This window comes from Acomys russatus, chromosome 7 (genome assembly GCF_903995435.1).
Source record: "Acomys russatus chromosome 7, mAcoRus1.1, whole genome shotgun sequence".
NCBI classification, from domain to species: domain Eukaryota; kingdom Metazoa; phylum Chordata; class Mammalia; order Rodentia; family Muridae; genus Acomys; species Acomys russatus.
In genome coordinates this window covers 45,867,315-45,886,235 of record NC_067143.1, presented here as the reverse complement: position 1 = coordinate 45,886,235, position 18,921 = coordinate 45,867,315, and the positions used below count along the sequence as shown (strand labels likewise).

The window sequence follows — 18,921 nt, the reverse complement described above, 5'->3', positions numbered from 1 at the left end:
AGGACTTTGAGTTGGCCCACTGCAACATCTACACCATTTTTGAACTGCTGCAGTGTGTGAAGGGCCTGGTCCTCCAGAAACAAGGCTACAGGATCTCCACAACACAGGTTGGCAACAGGACATCACAGGGGAGTCCTAATGAGGGTCCAGTACTGATGGTGCAGTAGAAAACAGAGGCCTTGAGCCAGACCAATGGCTCACTGCAGTAAACATTTGGGGAAAAAAAGCTGTTTGGGAAAAATTGTGTGGCATAACATGACACACCTCAGCATCCATGGCAAGATTATGTGGGTTTTGTTTGTTTGTTTGTTTGTTTGTTTTGGTGGTAGGTTTCAAGGGCAAAGAGAAGATATGGAGGAATGGGAGGATGAATAGGATTGGGGTGCATGATGTGAAATTGACAAAGAATCAATAAAATTTTTTTAATAAATAGGAAAGTGCATACATTACTGATATAAAATATATGATCTTTTAAAGATGATCTATTTTACAAAGAATTTGTGTTATTTGAGCTTAATAATATATTATCACCTAGACTTAAGTCAGGTATAGTATTCATTCAATGAGTTTAAAAGATTTCCTGCTGGAAATCTAGGAAGATATAGATAATACCTTATAAACAACCTACAAGAATGAATTTTCTGTGCATATAGCCACTCACTCAAAACACATTAAGTAAAAACAGTCCAACAAAGTTGCTCTTCCAATTCAAATGACAGTAACACTAGAAATAACATTTTAAACACAAATGTTTTGTCAGCATTTTGAAATTTTCCCTTTAGCATTTATTATGCACTATGAGCTTTATTCATAGGCCCACAAGCCTTGTAAAATGCTCTCAGGATAAAGGACAGAAATCATCAGAGGAGGGGATAAATTGAATAATCCAAATTAAAGAATAACTTAAAAGGTTTAAAGTCATTTGTGGCAAAATGTAATTTAAATACATTATATGGAATTCTCCAATAGTGACTAATATGTGTGTGTGTGTGTGTGTGTGTGTGTGTGTGTGTAAGTACATAAAGTTGTATGCAAGGAGTGCTGTGCAAAATTGGCAGCAGCACTGTGTGCTTTGCAGTAGAGTTCCTTGTTTGCACTATGTGCCACAGCTCATTTTTACTTGATTATCATAAGGCCTTTTGAAGAAGGGCTATGATAGTTTTGTGAAGATAAATAAACTCAGAGGTTATTCAATTCAAATAAAAAGAAAGGAAGATATTTAGGAATAAAGTCAGAAATTAATCATGTCTCAGAGCTCTACTACTTGGATCAGTGATTCTGAATGTGATCCCCAGGAGGGTGATTAGCAGGCATTACCTTGAGATCACCCTGTGATGTTTTGCATATGGGTGGAATATTTCTATCATGTATTTCCATCCATTTATGACAAATATAGGACAATCCTTAGACTATGTACTTTACTTTCTTGTTGAAATGTAATTGCAATATCAGCATCTTCCACTATGTAAACATTGAACAATGTACAGGAGACTCAGATTCCTTTTCTTAGCTTCTGGCCACTGTCTGATGCTTTGGATAGCTGATGTGCTTGCTCTGTTAGCTTTTAGTGCCTGGGAGTATACATCTTCTATAGAAGCCTGAGTTATCTCAGGGAACGGGCACTTGGCCAATGTCTATTTCTAAACCATCCTTACACATTTTGAAGTTATAACATATACACACACTTAAGAGGCACAAAAAAAAAAAAAAAAAAAAAAGAGGCACACTAGTAGTTGTTTGAAAATTTACTCACATGCTCCAGAACCAAAATCTTAATTGTAGATGGTATAATTATATTTACAATCTCATTATTGATTTTTTTTGGTCTAAACATTATGAGGCTATATTGCCTAGTCTTAATGTGTCTTGTTAAGCTGAACTCAGCGCTGATATCACTGGGAGGGCTGCTCTTTTCTGAAAGGAAATGGAAGAACAGTGGAGCTGGAGGAAAGGGGAGGTAGGAGGAGAGGAAGGGAGGAAGGCGGTGGTTGCAGTGAATTGTATGAGAAACAAATATACAGAATGATTTTAAATTTTCCTTTAAAATAAATAAAGATTTTAAATAATTATGCAGAACAAAATAGTGAGCATTCAAAACATCTTGAAATTATTATCAAAGCTGCTTTTTGTTCTAAGAAATCAAGATCTAAAATATTCCTGATTTAGCTAAGTGAAGTTTCCAGTACATAACCTGTAATAATCTATAACTCAAAATAGAACTTTAATTATAACTGGTAACATGAACTTGAATGTGTACAAGGACATAAGTCTTAATTATGTCAAATATGAAAAATTAGAGTGTGAAAGTTTAAGCCAAAGTTAAAAATATACCAAGCCCCAATAAATACTTAATTTATATATATGTATATAATATTATAAAGTATATATTTTGTTGTGTTTCAATCAACAAAGGGTGATTCCACAAACTGATATACATCAATAGCCAGTGAAATGACTATCTGTTCCTAGAAGTGCTGTCAACATAGTCTCTAAATTCTAAATACTAAATTCTAGATACTCCTAATAATATTGAGTGTTAATAGGACATAGTCACAAGCCTTCTAAACTGAGGTATCATCCTCTGGAACCAATATTTTATGGATATGGAGGCAAAGACAAAGAAGCATAAGGTTTTAGGATAAGAAAGTCTTTTTTTTTTTTTTTCAAGACAGGGTCTCTCTGTGTTATCCTTGGGAGTCTTAGCTTTGTAGACCAAGCTGGCCTTGAACTCACAGTGATCCACCTGACTCTGCCTCCCGAGTCCTGAGATTAAAGGTGTGAGCCCCCCACGCCCAGCTGAAAGGTTGCTTAAAAGTAACACAGAATTAGCAAGCCAATCACCATTTCACAAATACTGGCTTAGGTTTATAGCCACTTAAAGAATTTAAAGGATCCCTTAGTACAGTAGAAAGCCAGTAGTTCAATTAAAGCCATTCTGTATTATCAGCTAATTTGCACTCATTTTCTGTCTGGTTTGGGGAGAAAACTATAAAAATTAGTAAAACTGTAACTGTTGAGATAACATTATCCTATTAAAATAGAGGCAATAAAAAGAAACATCAAAAATCAATATTTTAAAGAGTTTTAATATGTTTTTGAGTAATTATAATATGTTGTATGTTTAGGCATTTTAATATTTAAGATAGTTTGATATGTTTAATACAATTTCACTGACTTATTTTTCAGATTTTATGAATTTTGGGTCCAAGATATAAATGATTTCACTTATATAGCTATCTAGTTTAATACTAATGCTAATTTCTCACACTTTAATAATCTTCAAACATTATTAGACAAAAGCAAACACAGGAGAATATCATACTTTATTCAACAGCTTCTTAAGTGTCTAGATTTCTATTATTGTATGTTCCATCCTTAATAAACCAATTTATGGGTGCTCTTCTACACAGGCTGTTGCTTTTGGTCTATTTGTTCTCTCTGGCTATTGAAACAACTAGGTTAAGAACCTTTAATTCAGTTTACTGCTACATAAATTAGCCTCATAAACATTATGATTTCTCTTACTCAGCCTTTCCAAGGATTTTTTTTTACCTTTTAGAAGCAAACAATTATTTTGATAACCATGTCATTATAAACTTTTCTTTCCTGGTTGATACAGAATAGATAAGATATATACTACATTAAACCACAATTTTACACTATTTTCTCTCAATTAGCTACAACTAAGAAATAATGTTGTTATGTTGTAGATATAAATGAAAAGACAGGTGTAATAAAGCTTTCTTATCTAAGTTTTTCTAGGTTATATATCTGGAAGTTTGTAGTCAAAACAATCAACCTATACACTTCACAAATTTCATCTTGAATTGTTCAGGTGAAGACTAAACAACAATATGAAATACATTTGTACCAGAGCTGTGATGTGTAGGCACTTAAGAACAGAAGCACATCACTCCAAGTTGAAGGAGAGATAAACCTGTTTTTGTTATGATCCCAAGTGTGGGATGGGGAACAGTCTTATGAGAACAGGTAATGTTAATCCATAGAAGGCAAACTACCTTGTGTGGGAGCTTGATGCCAGCTCAAAAGATCTGTAAACAGACTCTGGGAGGACATATATAAGTGAGCCAGAAAGAAGAAGTGGGGCCTTTAGAGACTTGGGATAGTTCTGGCTGTCCATTGCTCCACTTCAGAATGCTCCTAGAGAGAACCACTCCAGGGAAGGCTTTGGGGCTCTGAGCTTCTCCTAAGGTTCCGGGTTCTGCTTACTACGGGTTCCAGCAGAGGAAATCCTGCTGACTACACCAGGAGAATTGTTCCTCAGAACTGATATACTTACAGTTTCGTTATTGTACTCTTTAAAAATTCCTTTTCCTAATGTTTAGGTTATTCAGGTTATAAGTGACCTACGCTCATTCGTAAGTTACATAAGTTCGTAATAAAATATATTTGTTAAGAATAGTGAGCCTACACCAAGTTATTAAGAATTTGTCACCTTTTACCTTAAATAACATAGATAAATTTGGTCTTGATGAAAATATTAAGTATATTTTTAAAATGAGTTTGTTTATACACACACACACACATTCTAAATGTTGACAAGATTTGTTTGAAATATTTTGTGATTATTGATCATACCATTAAAACACCAATGAATTAGAAGTCTGTTGAAAACTATTCATCCTTTAATTTTGAAGTATAGATCTCTTTTCTGCTGGTCTTCTAAAATTGAGTTATTCTGTTTATAATAATCTCAGCCAAAAATTACAGTTTTCTTTTATACCCAGTGACTCCCAGGATAGTGAGAACAAAAGCAACAGAAAACACTGACATATGATTTACTGTCTTTCCCAGTGTCAATGGTGAAGCAAAGCTGAATATATGTAGTAGACTATAAGTTTATAATGCAAGATTTTGCTTGATGGTTACTTCTGGTCTTCTACAGAAATTTTCTTCTATTTGTTTTCCAACATAAAATTTCACAAAATCTTTCTCACCTTAGTGTACCTGACTCAGCTTCAAAAATAATTAAGATATGTCGATTCTGAGGATCACTGGATAAACTGATGTGATTACTTCAGTGGAAGTAGTGTATAGGTGTCAGGAATCTAAATCTCACAATATTCTGATGCTGCCTTTGGGAAAATTCCCAATTCTCAGGTCATGTGCAAATCTTTCTCAAAATAGCTCTGATATCACTCCTGGTTATGTCCACTGTACGTGGTCTTCCAATTTCGTGCACTGTGGTTATTGTTCTAGGTAGTTTAGTTTAGGTCAACTTGACACACTCTAGAGTCATTTGAAAGGAGTGAGCTTCAATTGAGGAAATGTCTCTGGAATAGTGGTTCCCAACCTGTGGGTCAGAGGTCAGAAAGAACTAGAAAGGGTGAGCTTATTTAGCAGTAAGTCTCTGAGATGACGATCACAACTGTAGAATAAAAGTTACTTTACAATAGTGGTCATGGGTTTATAATAAATCAGGCCAAGTGAGCCATATGGAGCAAGCCAGTGAACAGCAATCTTCCATGGCCTCTGCATCAGCTACCTTCTCCAGATTCGTGATCTGTTGAGTTCCTGTCTTGTCTTCCTTCATTGATGGACTATGATATGGAAGTGTTATCCAAATAAACTCTTTTATTCCCAGAATAGTTTTAGTCATACTGTTCAATTACCAAAATTGTAACCTTAACTAAGACAGCTATCAACCCTAAATTCACCATACTTTTGGTTTGAAACAACTCTTCTTTAATGGATTTGTTCCTTTCACCAATGGTCCCACCTCTCACCGGGTCCTCCTCTCCTGATTTCCATCTTCTCTGTGCCACATCCAGGTGACACACCCTTGTCAGTAGCTGAGGCCATAGATAATGGACACAGGATCCTTGAAGTACTCCAAGCAGATGGGACTCATGAAGTGACTGAGTGGGGTTGAGTACAAAGGAAGCCATGTTAGAATGTGGAAGGACCCTGGAGTTGACACAGCTTGGATCTGAAGAGCTGAAAGACAAGGAGTGCAGAACTTGGAAGAGCTTGTGAGGCTGTGGAACAGGGAACCTGGGTCTATCATTCAGATTGAGGAGATGCAGAACTGGGATATCGTCCCATACTTTCTCAGAACTGTACTGGGCACTAACAACACTGTTCTCAAACTTGTTCTTTCTTAGGGACTAAAAGCCATGATGTCCTCTCTAAATCTCTTCACTCTGAGGCATAGGTGCCCTAGATCCACTGACACGGGCTCTCCAATTACTATGAGTGAGAAGAATGAAACAGGAAGGAGTCCTCAGAACCACTGGAAGCTCAGCATGATTTCAGATCCTCCATCCACATCTTTATTCTGGATATAGGCTTGCCAACCACACCAATTTGACTCATCTGCTTCCTCCTCCTCAGGAACAGCTTACCTTTCTTGAGATGATAGGAATTGACATCATGAGCACCTTAGCCATAGCCTGGTGCTTAATTCACATTTAGAAGGTGGTACCCAAGCCATCAGAGGACCTATGTGTGGTGTCCAAGCAACGTCTCTGGCTGTAATTTATTGGAAACATTTGTGAGAAGTGTTGGAGTAAGGTCCAACTATGTTTTGTAATGCTGAATTCAGTGCTCTGAAATCTGGTTATGTTCCTGCCATGGGCATTGTTATGAATGTTGAGCTATCTCCTGTAACCATATGATGATAAGCAATGTTCCCCAATTATCCCTGGTTGGCTAAATAAAGTTGCGGAGATCAAGAGATGAGAGGTAGGGGAAGGAAGCAGAAGATGTAGCAGAAGGAGAGGAAACTAGAGAGAGATGAGTCGCCATGAGGCAAGATGGTGATGAGCATGTGGCTGTAAGGACTGATGAAGCAGAAAGTGCCTGGGAGTAACCAGATTGGCAAGTGATTGGCTTTTATTTGTGTTTTAGATTCTAACCTACTAGGATTAGAATAGCTCAGATTCTGCCCAGCACAGTGACTACAGCTTAATAATAAATCACAGTCGCCCTATGTCAATACTTGGAGAAGTAACTGGTTAAAGAAAACTACTACCATATTAATCTACTGCATTAATTAACTTAGAAAGAATAATTCATCTTTCTACAGGGAAGAATAGGAGTACAATATTCTACCTAAGACCTCAAGTGTAATGACCCCCCAAAGGTTTGATACGTGAAGAGTTGGTGTTTGGAGATGGCGTACCAAGGACCTTTTCATTGGATTTTTATCCAACTTAAAGTGAGAGGCCATCTATTTCTTAATAAAAGTGATACTGCCCATTGTAAAGCAGTCTTCTATAGTTAGTGGCATGATAAATGATAGATGATAGATATATAGATAGATAGATAGATAAGAAAAACTTTAAAATCCTTTACATTTGAATTTGTGTTACACCAAAAATACCTTCTAGAAAATGGTATTTATTCTGTTGTTCATTAAAAAAGTATGTATGTGTGTGTGATTTGTATTCTTTAGAAAGAAAGCTGATATGTAACATAAACAATAATACAAATAAATTGGTTACATTAGTCTATTTGAAAATAGTCATACATGCAAACATTTTTTTTTCAAAAGCCACAAAGCAAACTTGGAGTATTATTTTGCAACAACAACAGGGGGGGAAAAGCCTAAACACTAACATAATACAACCCAGGGACTAGGGCACGGCAGGCTACAGACCAAGCTACAGCTGACCACTGAACTGGCTAGGACCCTGCTGTGCTGGGGACAGGACAAGCAACTGTGTGTCTGGAGACGTCCTATTCCTGTCCCAGGACCTGCTTGCAGCAAAACAGGACACTTTATCTTCACACAGGAGCAGGAGGCTACACTCCCAGTATTCAGGCAGAGTTCTTCTTGGGTTTTGGTGGCCTCACTGGCTCTTTTTCTAAGCTGCTTGTACTAAAACCAACAGTGTCCCCATTTCTGAGTGAGATGGGCACCTTCAAAGGCATAGGTGTACATTTCCAATCTCAGTGTCGGCTGCAGTTCTGCAGACCACGCCAGAGTGGAGTGATGCCAGTAGCTAGCGCAAACCTAAGAGATCCTCCCTTTATCCTTGAAGGCTCTTAGCTAAGACCTTGTTCCTCTGAACACACTTGGGGGACAGCATGTTGTCCTCCAGGTATGGGGGTGGAAAAGTGCAGGCAGGAAGCAGGAAGAGCGCAATCACTTTTCCTTTCTTATCCGGTACCCAACATTGAACTACAGCCGAGCCCAACCACGTGTGTTCAAAAGAAAACTTCTCCCATGAACCACACACTACATTTCCCCATAGGTCTCTGGTGTTTCACGGGACTGCACTGTCTCGATCCGCTTAGCATTGGCTGCAATTCTGGCCCAAGAAGCCAGCGCAGCCCCGGATGCAGTCATAGTCACAACAGCAGTGCTGACTTCCTCATAGAGAGCAGGAGAATCAGCCAGGGCAGGCACCTGTTCTTCTAGTACAGGGGCTACTTCAAGGAGAATTGTCTCCTGAGAACAAGCTCGCTCTCCTGCCTCCTCCATCATCATCCCCCCGCCCCCTCCCCTCCCCAGATTCTTCATTCTGGCCTCTTTTGGAGAGTCAGGAACATTCATCAATTCGGGCATTTGCTTTGGGAAAGTTCTTGCAAGGAGTCGTTTATAAACCTGTAATTTCTGGCCTTTGTTTTTTAACTTCATCTCATGGCAGGCACCACTCCCGCAAAACATCTCAGTGAGCCTGGTTCACTGGAGGAGGGGGGAGCGGGGGCAGGTATTCGGGAAAAGGGGGAATTAGTACCTTCCTAGGAGGGTCACCTGGAGTCTCAGAGTTTTGTGCTTTCTCCTTTGGTTTACAAGCTTTGTCTTTCACTGACAGTTTTTGGTTTTGTTTTCCGCCCCCGCCCCCTCCCCCCCGCCGTTGCCTGAGTCTTTGCGGAAGATGTGCTTCTTTGACTAGAGTTCTGGGATTCTGCTTCCCTGTCTCTTCTGTGCTGCTCCGCTTTCTTCCACCAGTCTCCATCTTCAGATCAGGTAAAACCGCCAAAAAGAAATTTCTTCCACCTTCCCCATGCAAACATTTTTATTTGCAGGCTTTGTATTACAATACAGGTTTTGATAACAAAAATACTTAAAAAATAAAAATAATAGAAAGATCTTGCAAATCATCTATACCAAGCATATGATCTCTTGAAGTCTGTCCTGTGAGGGAGGGGAAAAAAAGCACTGCACCTGGAAAAGAACTTGTGAAAATTAATATCATTTCAACAATCCTGAAACTGTACCACCCAGAAACTGTGACTCACAGTGGGAAACAAGGTGTGATCCAATTAGCATGCACGGCCTCCTGGCTCAGAACAAGCAGAATTCAGATGTCATTTTAGACCCCTATACCTGTCGTGTCTTGTGAAAATCCAATAACCTCTAAGCCTCTGTCTTTTCAGTGGCATGTCGTAAGAATATATTAAGGAACTAATTGCCAAAAAATAGAATATATTCTCAATAAACATTAAACTTCTGCGGAATATGTAATCTTTTTATATATACCATTTTTATTATTTATTATGATTTTGGTGACTAAAAACAGAATAAGGATAATGTAGAAACTACTGAGCATTGACCGTAGACCCTTGCGTATACCAAGCATGTTCTATACCACTGAACTATATTCCCAGCCCACCCTTACACAAAAGTGTTTAACAGTCAATGTATATATGAAGCTACATAAAATAAGGCAGAGAATAGGGATTTTTGAAAACAATTTGGAACATTCTCTGAATTATTCGGGTGAAGAAACTCTTATAAGGACAAGATGTTGAAGGCATATTCAAAATGGTAATAAATGTCAGATAAACTGAAAGCTCACTAGAAAGGAAAAAAAAAAATGTTCTTAGGCATCCTCGGTCCTAAGGAAAAATTTCAAGTTTTAGTGCACCGGAGTCAGTGAGCAGGCATGAGGCACCAGGTCTGCTGAGCACGCAGTATCTCTTACCACTATTTTTTTTCATCCATGACAATACAGGCTCGGTCAGGCCCTGGTTCTCACAACTATGAAAGGTCAGAGAGCATAGAAGCTAGTTTTTTTTTTTTTTTTTTCTAATTCTGATTCAAATATAATTTCCAAGGTGCTTTAATTCTATGGATTAAATTGCATTTCCTCTCTCTCTCTCTCTCTCTCCACTTTAACCACTAATGTAATTTTCTCCATTTTGATGATGGCAATATCTGTCCTTTACTATAGAAGCTGAGGAGCAGGAAGTAGAAATGTGCACCACATATATGCTTTGGTCACATCATCTCTTCCAGATGTCTGCAGAGGACTCCTCTTGACTGTCTAGAATTCACGTCATCTCCAGAAGCAAACGCCTTTGTCAAGCTCTCTTATTATTAGGAACATAATTGTCTTGTTCAAGCAAAGTGTCTCCAACTGCTGGGGGTTGGAGACCTCATGATTTAGTTTGTATCAGAGCAATTCTGTCCCAAGTGGTAAACCATGCCTGATTTAAATGAATATCAACAAAAATGATGATTTTACACTTTTCAAGAAAACAACCCAACAGCTACTGCGTGTTTCCAGAGACCTTAAGGGAGGCTAACAGATTTATGGTCTCATTACTGCCTGAAGCAATAACTCTTCCAATAAGTAATTTTTATACTTTGGGACCACAAAACATGGGGAAAAATGTTCTTGAATAAGCGAATTGGCTGTCAGGATTTTCAAATGCTGCAGTTACTAAAACAATAGATTTTCACAAAGAAATAATGTTCAGTCCTTTGTTGTCTATACCTGACACATATCTCTAAAATAGTGAAATATGTCAATCATAAAAAGAATTGATAAATTGATCAAGCCTCTAATGCCATATTCAGTTTGCATTTTGATACTAATTAGACAATGCTTTGATATTAATAACATAAGATTTAATGACAATGTGTAATAGTAGTACTAATCCATCTTTAATTAATGCTAATTCTCAGCTCTTTAACTCTTGATTTTAGGCAGGACTAAATAGGCCAGTGATGAAACAGTAGGGATTGTGTTTTCTAGCCAGTATATGTATTTAATTTGATTAAATGGCAGTATAGAAAGACCATTTTAGAACAGTTCTGAATGAACTGGTATTTTCACCATGACATACTCTCACAAGCAATACTAATGTAAGAGTTTATCAAACTAAAATGCTAGCATTGTCTATGAGGAAGTTAGTTGCTAAAATTAATTCCTGAGTACACATACATGTGAAATTTCATCATTGTAATCTAGTTACATCAGTAGAACCCAAACCAATTACACATAATTACTCACAATCTTGAGGTTAAAACTATGCAGCTATGCAAAGAACAGTACATATACAAGCATTCATCTAAATCAGATAATTCCATTTTATGCATGAAGAAGTTACTTTTATGTATAAATTCAATTTGTGTCCTAAAATATCTGAATTTGTTCTTTAAAATGCACATATTGATAAAATTCAAATTATACAAATTTATTTGATTTTTAATTTTCTCAACTCAAGCATGGGAAAGACACATGTATGGTGTTCTGAAGAAAAAACAAACAAGCAAGCAAAAACCAGAAAGCTTTTAATTGGCCTAATTCTCAAAATCTGAAAGTAATGTTTTTATAAAAATCTGTATATCCTCATTTTCATATAAAAAAACTTTTTGTTGCCACCTTTAGCTTTAATAGGACAGGAAGTCTTTACTGCAACTCTATATGCCAAGGCTAGTTGATATCCGTGGAAGGCCTTCCCTTTTCTGAAGACAAAGACATGAGGAATGGGGGCTTGGGGCCATGGACGGGTAGAGACTGGAAGGGGAAGAGGAACAGAAAACTGTAATCAGAATGCAGGAGAAAAACTTTCTGAGACCTACCCATGGGGAAAGAGCCAAGCCAACCCCTAACACTGTTAAGGATACTCTGCTATGTTTATAGACAGGAGCCTAACGCTTATCTGAGAGCCCTTCCTCCTCCCCTCTCCCCAAACCCACGGGAAAGTAGGAGGGAAGGCTAGAAGGACTCAGAGGAGACAAGAAGGCTGCTTGATGACCAACTGACCTAGACCAATGGGGTCTTACAGAGACCGAAGCACCAACCTAAAAGCAATCATGAATTGGACCTAAGCCCCCTACACACATGTAACCATGGGCAATTTGATCTTTATGTGGGTCTCCTAGTAAGTTAAGCAGGTGCTGTCTATGACATGGACTCTATCTCTGTCTTTGATCACTTCACCCTGATTGAGCTGCCTTGCCTAGCCTCAGTGGATGAGGAAAAGATCAGTCCTGATGCCACTTGATGTGCTGGGATGTGTTGGTGGAAGGGAGTAGGGGCTCCCTTTTCTGAGGCCAAGGGGATGGGGCATAGGAGGAAGAGAAAGGGAGGGAGGGAGCTAGAGGAGAGGAGGAAAGGGGCTAAAAATGGCATCTAAAGTGAATATATAAATTAAAAATAAATTTTAAAACTTTCATAGAATTTTTAAAAAATTCAATATAATATTCAGGGTTTCTTTTTTTAGTAAATCAAGCAATCAAAACTGATGTTAATTTTGTAATTAAATATACATTTGATCCCTGTTAAAAACAAATTGGTTGTTTTTACTTGAAATCTTCCTTGCCATTGAAATAAAACTAACTTAGCAATAATGTAATATTGCTACGTACTTAAGCAATCAAACTTCTTCATGACCATGTGTTGCTGCACTTTATGTGTACCTGTGGAATACTGACAAAAAAAGTAAGTAAAATTACCTAAGAAAAAGGTCATGATATAAGGCAATCAAAAGCCAACTTCCCAGAGACATACATCACCTTATGCCACAGCATGAATGAAACTGAGGCCTCTAAGCTCATTCTTCTAAGATTAAAAAAAAAAAAAACAAAAACAAAAACAAAAAACTAATGAAGTAAATGTTCTTGCTTCTTCAGCACCAACATGCCCTCCAGGTCTTACGTTGTTTTACATTTAATCCCTATGGCAGCTTTTAATTGATCAAAAAAATTTTGGATCTTTCCTGAGAGTGTAAGACGTTCATAAATTCTCATACAAATTATTTTGACCTCTTACTAATGAACAACTGCTGAAATGTTTCATTTCAAAGTATAGGTAGCAGTATCTGGTGATAAATAGATATAACAGATATAACATGTTATCACTAAATGGTTTTTAAAATGTAATAAAATTTACACAGATCTCTGCTTCCCACAGGGAAGGACCACTCGACTTCAGCTTGTTCCACATATCGTAGGTAATATTCAGTAACACCTCCCTCACTTTTATGGAAACTGACATCTAACAACCTGGCAGCCCTAGGACTCAAACACCATGACTCTGCCAGCCATGTGGCCTTCAAAAGCAGCACTACAAACAAGCTAACTGCTGCGACACTAAACGGCTTGTTTTTCTGATGCCTCACTTCTAGTAATCTGTACGCTTTTTGACAGGCATGTCATTCCCTATAATGAACAGGTCAAGGAAAGAAACATAAAGATTTTTGGTTATCATTTTAATTTATTGCTGCATTAAGATTAGAACCCTGTTTGCTGACCATGTACATCATATACCATCTTATAAGCATATGGTAGAATTCTCTCATATAATTCAAAACTCCTAAGTCCATCTTAGCTTCTTGTAATGCAGTCATCAGTGCCATGCAACTCTGAGATGAAGAAAGCATATAGTAAAATGTTGACAGGAACAAGGCAATAGTATAAGGTACCAATGGAATTGCCTACGAACCAAAAACTTATACCTACCCTAAATATTATTACTCTGTTTTTATAACACTTATTTGTATTACACTCCTACTAACCACAGCTTAATTTTCCCTAAGAGATGCTAACTAATTTTGTGAGCTCTGAGGCCAAACATTTCTAATGTAAATTTCAACTTCCGCTAATTTATTCAGGAACCAAAACACTGGCTGCCTAAGAATAAGTGATCTCTGACATCTGAGAGTACCGCCTCTACACGGACAGTGTGTCAGTCAGCAGTCCCACCTCATCATTCTCCAGCCAACTTCAAGGTATGTCAGGCTATGCAGGTTGGCTTCTCTTAATTCTGCACCTCATGCCTTTCATGAATGTCTATGTTTTGATAAAAATTCAGCAAGTTAAGAGTACGGACATTCATACTAATATAAAAAATGTCTTATTGTCAAGCTCACTTTGGGAACTCAGGCTCAGCAAGGGTAAAATGCAACGGTATGCTTAGCTCAAGAAACATGCAAACACTTCATTAGGCAAATGTGTGATGGAAATCTTCAATAAAGAAATGGAATTTGCAACATTTGCCAAATTTATCTGATTATGGGAAATTCTATATGCATAATATAATACAAAATACATGTTGAGAAATCCTTAGCTAAATAAGAGAAAAATAAGGGCCTAGGTCAAAGTGTTTGCAGCATGTAATTCATGTTAAGAAACGTATACCTAATTTCCCTCCCAATCTCTTAGAGCTCAGTTTTTCTCAAAGTTAAACTTAGCTATCTTTGAGTTAATGCATATAGATGTACATGTGTACATATATTTATATGCATGTGTATGGGTGTTACTTGCATTTTGTATGTTGAACTTATGAGTAACAGGAGAAAAAAGGTTTGCCGTGTTTGTAATGTGTAATTTCTTCCAAAAAGCACATTTAATCTTCCATCATTACGATACTTGAAGATGGATTCTTTGAGAGATGATAATTAGGTAATTAGTATACATGGATTAGACTAGCGTCCATATAAGAAGCAATAACAGAGACAGCTAGTGGCCTCTTTTTTTCCTTTATAATTTTTATAATGTTTATTATTGTCATCTAAGCATGGGAGAGAGTAATGTGGAAAAAACCAGCACATTGTGCAGTCAAAGAACAACTTTCAGGACCTTTATGTAGACTCTAGCAATCAAATTTGGGTCACTGGGGTCCAAGTAAGCATTTTTACCCTCTGAGCTATCTTACCTCCCATCCTAGTTACCTTACTTTTCAATTCGACTCAGACTAAATTTATCTGATAGGAGAATTGGAAATGAGGAGTTGCTTAGCTCAGATTAGCAACTGTTTGGGAGACGGTCTCTGTCAGTAGTCAATGCAGAAGAGCACTACTCACTGGAGCCAGTCCCTAGCAGAGGCTCTGGATTGAAGGAAGAGCTGACTATGAATAAACCAATATGAGAGCCAGTGAATAAGCTAACAAGCAGCACGCAGGTTCCTCCCTTGCATGCCTAACCTAATGGACTGGGATCTGGAAATGTACGTCTTAAGAACCCTTGCTTCCAAAAATTGCTTTTAGTGGGTGTTTATGACAGATGCTTAAGGAAACTAGGACACCTGGCCTAGTGCAGTCTCCATCATGTGATCATATAAGCAGTTCCCAACCTGCAAGAAGGAAGAGGAATTTACCATTTATAGAACAGGTAGCTGAGAAATCCCCTGACTTGAGAAATCTTCTAACGTGGAAAGCTATCTATAAACCAAGTGGGGATGGAACTATTTCAGGTATTCAATCTGATGGTACCTTGACTCTATTGTCTCTAGGCTGTGAGCAATAAATATTTCCTCTGTATAAGCCACACAGTGTATTCACATTTAGTTAGAGCACCATGGAAAGACATGGTTTACAAGTGAAAACGTATACCACCCCCGCTTTTGCTTATATCGTGTTGTGCATCTTTATACTTCATTCCAATGTTTTAAAACTTTCATTTAACTTACAGGAGACTTTTTTTTTTTAAACAATTGATTTGACTGATTATAAATATTTGAATCATGAAATTAACATTTTTGTTCAAGGCTTTGTGAGATATGCCATATTATTTTCCTGAGACAAACTTTGAGTAAATAAAATGTCATTAAACACTTTTATGACTTTTACCAGAGTATTGAAAGGTGGACAGAGAAGGAAGATCATGCAAAGATCAGTTTGTAACAAGAGCATCAAAGTTTTTCATGACTGAAGTATGGCTCTTTATGAAGAATAATAAACAATGAAGTACTGTTATCACACTACCATAATCATCGTGGTATAAAATGTAGTGAGTTAATTGTGTGATAAAAGAACTATTCTAAGTATTTTATTACCTCTTTAATCCTCATGTAACTCTGAAGTAATTGTTTCTACATTCTTAATTTTACAATTAGAATTTGAATCACAGAGCCAAAATTCCCTCTGCTAGCTACGAACAGAGTGTATGTACAAACCCAGGCTGTCTGACTTCAGTGCTCACCCACTTTATCACACCCATATAACAATATATAAGTGAATGAATATGAATATAAAATGCTGTGCATGGACTAATGCTGGAGTTGTGAAAATAACTATCAAACTCACCTTGCAGAGGATTATAGAAACTCCTCATTTCTAGGGATAGTGCTTACACACTTTCATCTATTCCTTCCTTGTTCTATATTCTGTGTACTAAACTCTGCTTCATTCAGAATTACATCCTTAGCTTTGAAGGTACTTCATCACTCAGGTATGTGGGATATTATTGTCAAATTTAAACATGACATCATGAGATTTCAATAGAGATGTCTTACGTACACGCACATCACTGGTTAACTGAAAAGTGAACACTGGAACCACACACATACGTGAACAAGCATTACTGTTTCCAAATCTCATGATTCAACCAAGTGACCAGAAGCTTCCATAATGAAGCAGGAGAAAATGTGTGGTTGTTTGGGTGACATTTTTCCATCCAAAGATCTAATTCTGAGTCCCTATTATCTAACATGCTATAATTTTGCCTTGCTGACAAGCATGCTTCAGAGTCCCAGGTGATCCATTTTCCCAGTAAATGGTTGACTAAAAAGAGTCTACACTTCAAATTTCTTGGAATTATTTCTATGAGTTTCATTTTTGATAATCATATGTGAATTTAGGTGCTCCTATACCCTCCTGGTAGAAGACTATTTATATTTTTCTTTGATTTTATTTCCATATTGAATGATTGTGTGTATATATTTCAGTATTCATGTATACATTCTATATGCAGGATAAATTTGAAAGTCAATAAGACATAAATTCTTTTTTGTAAAATATCTAAAAAAACAATGAACTTAAGCTAGCATATGGTACATTTATATATTATTATTTATAGAAAAATTGCTTAACAATAACACAGTTGCTGTGGCTGGAGTAATGGTTCAGGTTTTAAGTTCAGTTCCCAGCACTCATGTTAAGCAGCTCTCAACCATTGCAACTCTAGATCCAGAGACTCAACTTGTCTTCTGTTGTCTATGGACACAGCACACACCTCACACATATCACACATGCACACACACACACACACACACACACACACACCAATTCCCAGCACCCACATGGTGCCCTACAACTGTTTGTAACTCCTGGAACTCATGTTCCAGAGGATCTGATGCCCTTTTCTCTTCTCAGTCATCACTACATACATGTGACGTAGGCATTCACACATACTCACAGATAATTAAATAAATGAACATCATTCAAAAGTCAAAAAGGTGAAACCAAACATATTATTTTGCTTGGATTCCTCCTTTTTACTTTATGCTGTAGTTCTTGGTTTTACTGTGGTGTTTGGGGTCCATTTAAAAAATAATGGCAATGGCTAATAGAACATTTTCCAATGAACAGACATCAATTTACCTGCTTGTACTAAATTCTTGTGGGAAAAAAAAATGTAAGGTAGATGCTAATGCTATCTGCCTTTTGCAGATGAGGGAGTTGAAGCTTACAAACATTCAACAAACTGTCCAAAATAAGCTACGTTATGGGAAGGAATTTATATGTAAAAGAGTAAAGCGTGGACCCCAAGTTTGCATGCCTACTAATTAGCCGCCACGCCTACTAATTAGCCACCACACCCCCTTAGGTCACATCTGCAAACTTACCATTCTTTTCACTCCTTGTCTGTGTGTGCAAATATGAAACTGCCCGTGAGAAAACTTCTTAGAACTCTCCATCGGAGGAAATGAAGGCCCAGAGAGAAATGGAAATTAGGTCAGAAATTTAATGTAAAACAGAGGTCAGACTTGACAGACCCTATCTAGTGAATAGCAGCAGTTTAAATAGCTGAAAGTCCTTTCTCCCACAGAATAATCTCTGAGAATTCAATTCAGTTATATCAATGTGATTATGAACTATGTAATGACTTATGGAAATTTAAAGTTAGGAGCAAACAGATTGATTTGTGCTCTGCTGACCAGAGCCTATTCTGTGGGGAAGGGTATAAATTTTATTTTTATGTAAATCACCTGAAATGCAGCTCTTTCTTCTAAATTATATGAAACTGGCATTTGCTCATGTGCATTATTTCCTGGGCAGAGGAAACCTTGACTGGCACCTGAGAGCCCAGTGCAAATCCAAAAGTGGAGAGAGGGGAGAATTCCATTTTCAATTTCAGAAACTAACAAATGCATTGAGACTTCCTGCTCGTTTAATGCTTTAATTAAAAAAATCTTTAGCATTAAAAGTCAGAGAGGGTTGGGTTAAAATTCTACATGCTTGATTTTTGTCCGTCATTAATGCATTCATGCTATACAGCCTAGATAAGATGATAAATAAAGTCATAAGGTTTGAGAGACTGGGGTGAGACAAAGGTGGTGGAGAGGAAAGGAAGATGGGGCCTTACAGAAAAACATCAATTTCACTCAATAGGACATCCTTCCAAGGAAAGATGCTGCTGAAGAATTATCCCTTATTAATTGGAAATCTAAACAATCATATATATTCATTGAGGCCGCTCTTCCAATCAAAAATAACAGCATGTAACTATTAAAAACAAGAATGAGCTTTTGCTTTTCAAAACCTATTCTGCTGCTGTGTATAAAAATATTTTGTTAATATCATGGCCAGTCTTACTGTTCCCCACAACTAATGCTCATCACACTGGGGATCAAAGTCTGGAATTTATAAAATAACAAGGTGCCTCTGGACACTGTATTCCAACTCGAAAGATGCTTTAATCCTTGGTAGCATAAACACAGATTAGCCCATCACTGAATCTGCCACAACCAAAGACAGGACTTGGTTGACTGAGGACAC

General features: G+C 37.3%; 1 pseudogene; it reads right to left on the bottom strand.

The window, feature by feature from the left end:
* Nucleotides 1-7,994: 7,994 nt before the first annotated feature.
* On the bottom strand, nucleotides 7,995-16,255 carry LOC127191958 (developmental pluripotency-associated protein 4-like; annotated as a pseudogene).
* Nucleotides 16,256-18,921: the final 2,666 nt, after the last annotated feature.